Consider the following 6,000-nt stretch of genomic DNA (forward strand, 5'->3'; position numbering starts at 1 on the left):
GGAGTCAGGTGGTGGCACAAGAGGAGGTGGAGGAAGTAGAGGAGGAGGAGTTGTATGCGGAAGGGCTAACATCTGCAAGGTCCAGACGGTCGGCAGCACCAAGGCGGCAGGCATGTGAGGGTGGGGGAGATGGTTTAACCAGGGCGCATGGTAGCAGTCAAACTAGTGAGGAAGGTGCAGGAGCCCAGGAAGAAGTGGAGGACGAACTGATGGAAGACTCATCAGATGAGGGAGACCTTGATCACATTTCTGTTGTGCGAGGTTGGGGGGAGAGGACAGAGGAAGGAAGCATGATTGTTACCTCGCCACCAACACAACAGGGACTTGGTGCTCCTGGATGCGCAACACACATGAGTGCCTTCTTGCTGCACTACCTGCAACATGACCCTCGAATTGTGAGAATTAGAAATAATCCTGACTACTGGGTTGCCACACTGTTAGATCCCCGGTACAAAAGTAAATTTGCCGAAATTATTCCTGCCATAGAAAGGGATGCACGCATGCAGGAGTATCAGCAGAGACTGTTGCAGAATCTTACATGTGCTTTTCCACAAAACACCAGTGGTGCACGTAGTGAATCTCACAGTTCCAACTTGCCAACCGTGGGACCGTCAAGTGTTCAGCACTCAAACCGTAACAGAACCACAGTATCTGCTGGTAACATCAATTTTGCGGAATCATTTCACCACTTTTTTAGCCCATCCTTTGCAAGGCCACAGGAGACAAGAAGTCTGACACATAGTCAACGCCTAGAGACGATGGTACAGGAGTATCTCCAAGTAAACATTGAAGCCATGACTGTGTCACTGGACCCTTGCTCTTTTTGGGCTTCCAATCTGGATAAATGGCCGGAGCTAGCCACTTACGCCTTGGAGATCTTGTCATGCCCCGCAGCCAGCGTTCTGTCTGAACGTGTGTTCAGCGCTGCTGGTGGTGTGCTGACAGATAAGCGCACGCGGCTCTCCACTGATAATTTAGACAGACTCACGTTCATAAAGATGAACAAATCATGGATCCGAAACGACTTTTCTACCCCTGTGTCATCCTGGGGAGAGTAAAAGCTTGATGATTGGTTAAAATCACCCTACCAACCGTTTTAAGCTTTCAAATTACTAATCATGTTTATCTGTATCTTGGCTGGAAAATAATTTGGGCTTTGTAGCAGTGTGCAGCACTGATCCTATTAGGCCATCTATACTAAGCTCCACCAGATTTAAAATTAATAATAATTTTTAGCTGCATCTAGCCCGGAAAATAATTTTGGGGCTCCGAGATGCGCAAGACACATAAGTGCCTTCTTGCTGCACTACCTGCAACATGACCCTCATATTGTCAGAATTCGAAGTAATCATGACTACTGGGTTGCCACACTCTTAGATCCCCCAAACTTTTCGATCAACCTTTTCATTTTAATAAAGACCAAAAAAATTGTCATTTTTGAAATTATAAGCATTAGCAGGTTATTAGAAACTGAAATCAAACAGTTTTCAACTCAAAACTTTATTCTAGGTGATGTTACATTTTCACATAGGACCCCTTGTTCGAAAGGAGCTTCTGAACTCTCTCGTCCATTGAATTTGTCAGGTTTTGGATGGTTTCTGCTTCAATTGTTTTGCATGAGGACAGAATACCCTCCCAGAGCTGTTGCTTAGATGTGAACTGCCTCCCGCCATCATAGACACTCCTTTTGATGATGCTCCAGAGGTTCTGAATGGGGTTGAGGTCAGGGGAGCATGGGGGTCACACCATAAGTTTGTCCCCTTTTATGCCCATATCAGCCAGAGATGCAGATGTTTTATGTGCAGCATGAGATGGTACATTATCATGCAAAAAAATGATCTTGCTGTGAAATACACGGTTCTTCTTCTTGAACCATGGCAGGAAGTGCTGTTTGAGAAAATCCACATACATTATGGAGTTCATCTTTAGCGCCTTCAGGGATCCTAAAGGGGCAGACAATCTCTCTCCCCATGATTCCAGCCCAAAACATTACTCCACCTCCTCCTTGTTGGCGCTGTAGCCGTGTTTGCGTGGGGTGTCCATCAACCAGCCATCCTCCACTCCATCCATCTGGACCATCGAGAGCTGCACGGCACTCATCCGTGAACAAAACAGTTTTGAAATCAGTCTTCATGTAATGTTTAGCCCACTGGAGCCGTTTCTGCTTGTGCGAAGTGGATAGAGGAGGTCGACAGGATGGCGTATGCACAGCTGCAAACCTCTGAAGGACCCTGCATCTTGTTGTTCGGGGGACGTTGGAGGCACCAGCAGCTTCAAAAACTTGTCTGCTGCTATGACAAGGCTTTTTTGCCGCTGCTCTTTTAACCTGACGTAATTGCCTGTAGGAAAGAGTCCTCAATTTGCCCTTATCAGCACGCACGCGTGTGTACTGTGAATCAGCTACATACTTCTTGATTGCCAAGACACTTCATCCTGATCATCGCACAATGTTGATTGTAGTCATGCCTTGACCTAAACACTCCACAATTTGTTGCTTCTCAGCAGCCGACACATCCTTTTTCTTTCCCATTTTGGCAGAAAATGTAGGCTGCTTAATAATGTGAGACAGCCTTCTTAAGTAGTCTTGCCTTTCATTGGACACACCTGCCAAACTAATTAGCACAGGTGTCTGCAATTGCTTACAGTGATATAAAGAGCCCTGACACACATCACCATCAATGAGTTTAACTGACAAACAAACAAATTCTTCCCTTATCACTCCTAAACACTTTTTGCATAATAATTTGGAACACAGTGTACATGTGGTTTTCCACAAAACACCAGTGGTTCACGTAGTGAATCTTACAGTTCTAACTTGCCAACCGTGGTCTGTATGGAGTTGTTCAATAAAGGGCCCAAAATTAAGATAACATAGATGGGAGAGGTCTCTATGAATAGGAATTCCTAAGTATTTGATAACCTGTGAGGGCCAGGCAAAGGGAAAGTTGGACTGGATGGAATCCTATATGGATTTGGGGAGGGAGACATCGAGGGCCTCAGACTTCGCTGCATTGATTTTAAAATTTGACCATGTAACAAAGTGATCTATTTCAGCCATAACAGCATGGATGGATATATGTGATTGAGTGATATATACTAGGACATCATCAGCAAATAGAGAGCACTTGTACTCGGTGCCTCCCACCTCAATCCACCTAATATTGGGGTTATGGCGAATTGATGAGAGCAGGTGCTCCGTCACTAGGATGTATAAGAGAGGGGACAGAGGACATCCCTGCCTTGTCCCATTGGTGATTGTGAAAGGTGATGAAAATGTTCTGATGCACCCCCTGGGCCTTGGGACACCCGGAGCCGGACCCTTTTTGGTGGATGCTGGTGGTTGTAGTCTTCGTGGCGGCGACCCGGTTCCGTGGCTCAGGGTGGTCAAACCAGTGGCAGAACTATTTATGTGGTTTTGATGTTTAAATGTCCGACTACGCCACCCGTGGATTGCGGTCAGAGTGAACCGCCGCTGCAGGGCAGACCGCTGAGGCTGGTGTTGTGGGTGCAGCAGAGCGTAGCATAACTCCCCACGGGAGGAGTATAGCCTCAGGGCAGTGTATGCGGAGGATGGGGGTGATGGTGCAGGGCAGCAGCAGTAACGACACGGAGTCAGTGATGCAGTCCAGGGCCTTTACTCACAGTTCTTATTATCCAGACCACGTCTGCAGGTAGCGGCTGCCCACGTCGTACTGTGCTCACCAGGTGAGGGGCTCAGACAACTCCCAGATAACTTTGGAGCGCTTCACAGGACCCCCTTTGTGTGTCCTTTGTCTGGCCTTTCTTACCAACCCTTCTGTCCGGCTGCCTCGGGCCTCCTCTTGGTAAACTTGGCACCAGTTTCCCTGACCCTATGTGGTGCCTTCCTAGCGGGTGTAGCGAGGGGCTGCGCCACATAAAATGTCACAGCCTCCGGTTTCTAGCTGAGGGTCGTTTCCTGTCTCCACTAGTTTCGGGGACCGGTCTCCCCCTTTGGCCTGACCCCTCCACGCAGGTGGATTCGGGCGTGCGGTGGCGACTCGCCCGTCCGCACCCCTGGGATCCCTTCATTCCTCGTTCCTGGAGCCTTCTCCGCTCCTCTTCCTTCCTTCTCCCTCTTCCAGGCCTGGGCCTCTGTTACTAGGCCCGCCTCCGGAGCAGAGCTCATGCAGAGCCCCTGCTCCCTGCCACTTCTGCTCAGACTTCTCTGCACTGAACTAAGATGGTGCCCACATTTTATACTCCCTTCTCAATGCACCCAGGAACTGCTTCCTCCCTGCTCCTGCACTACAGGGTTCACCTTCCTCAGTGTTCCCTCCCCCCACTCCAGCCAGGGACAGGGACTGTCGTGCCCATCTCTGAGGCATATTGGTCGCCCTGCCCCACGGCAATGTGGTGTAATGCATGCAGGTGTCGGGTCCTGATCCACACTCCATCCTTACCTGAGAGTGAGATATCACACCTCTGGGTGAGGTGCAATACCTCTGTAGCAACCGAGCCCTCAGGGTGCTACAGTTCCATTTATCTTCAGCCTAGGTGACGTATTGTGATACAGGGCCGTGATTTTGGCTATAAAAGGGTCCCCTAGACCCCTACCCCAAGCTTTTTAAGAGAATCATATATGGCGTGCCAGGAGACTCTATGGAATGCTTTCTCAGCATCCAACAAGAGTATCTAATTACAAATTTTTAACTGCATCTAGCCCAGGAAATACTTTGTGCCTAGTAGCAGTGTCTGCTAGTCAGCGGATTATCCCGGCTGTTAAGCAAGCTACACCACCTGTAGTTTGGACACTTAATTTTTTCAAAGGAAATGCTTCGGGACCACGGGATACTCAGTGAAGAGTATCAGGAGGCACCCCAAGGCATAGAGGCTGGGACTGGCAGTAGGATGCCTTGCGGTGGACAGCCGAGCTCGATCCTTATAAAAGCTTTTTAACTGCAGCAGCTTTAGTGGACGCTACTGGAGCTGGAATTACGCGGCTGCTGGCATGAGACTTGCCCTCCAATAGATCCTTGTAAATGGATTTAAAGTGTATTCATTCAAATTAGAGAGACAATTTAAATTAAAAAGCTTAGAGCTGCCTCCACCACAGGGGGGCTCGCTCGACCCACCAGCGGACAGGCACCAGTATTGGGAGAGGGGGGCTGGCCGTCAGGGTTCACCGCGGCTCTGGCACAAACCCGGCGACACGGAGGTGGCACGGGCAGGAGCGGACTGAATGTGTCGGCTTCTCACTTTTTGGATTTTAGAAGGGCATGACATGCCTATATCTGTGTCTCCCCCTCCTTTTACTCCTCCACCTCTTTTCTTTTCGCATGACTATATGTACTTGTCACTTTTCCATGTGTTAGTTGTGTTTTCTGAGCAGTTTGTCAGCTTTTGGACACCTTTGAAGGTGTTTTCTATGTGTTTCTATGTGTTTTTGTTTGCCTGCCATTGGTTTTAACGGTGTTCGAAGGTGTTCGACGAACAGTTCGACGAACAGTTCGGCGAACACACGGGTGTTCGACGAACCGAACCGAACTCGAACACTACGGGGGTGGCTCAACACTACTGTCTAACACTGACAGAACATGCGGAGTTACTATTAACTTATTGGGAACACTTCTTATTTTGGCCTACATTGTTGTATTTTAAGCAACAACTAGTGATCAGCAAGCGTCCTCTCCACTGCTTGGTACTGAATCAGGTATCGCGGGTGTTCGAGGGCCATGCTCAAGTCCCCGCCACGCATGTTTGGTGCCTGTAAGACAGCCAATAAATATCCAGGGATTGCCTTCTATGCGCGCTATTGAAGTAGCCATGTTGGTTACTTGCATCACTGTGATTGGCCGGCTGCATTGAGTCATGGGGTCTTATATAAAACCCAGTGATGCTTGGCACACTATCAGGAAGCAGTTTAGGGAGAGGTGTTATAGGAGGGAGAGTGTAAGTTAGAGCAGGCCCTCTAGGCAGGGTTTAATATTGCTATTCCAGTACTTTTCTATCACTGCTGCACCATTAAAACAACAGTCATTT

This window comes from Phyllobates terribilis, unplaced genomic scaffold, assembly GCF_046119375.1.
Source record: "Phyllobates terribilis strain yellow unplaced genomic scaffold, ASM4611937v1 Scaffold_11__3_contigs__length_659146591, whole genome shotgun sequence".
NCBI lineage: Eukaryota > Metazoa > Chordata > Amphibia > Anura > Dendrobatidae > Phyllobates > Phyllobates terribilis.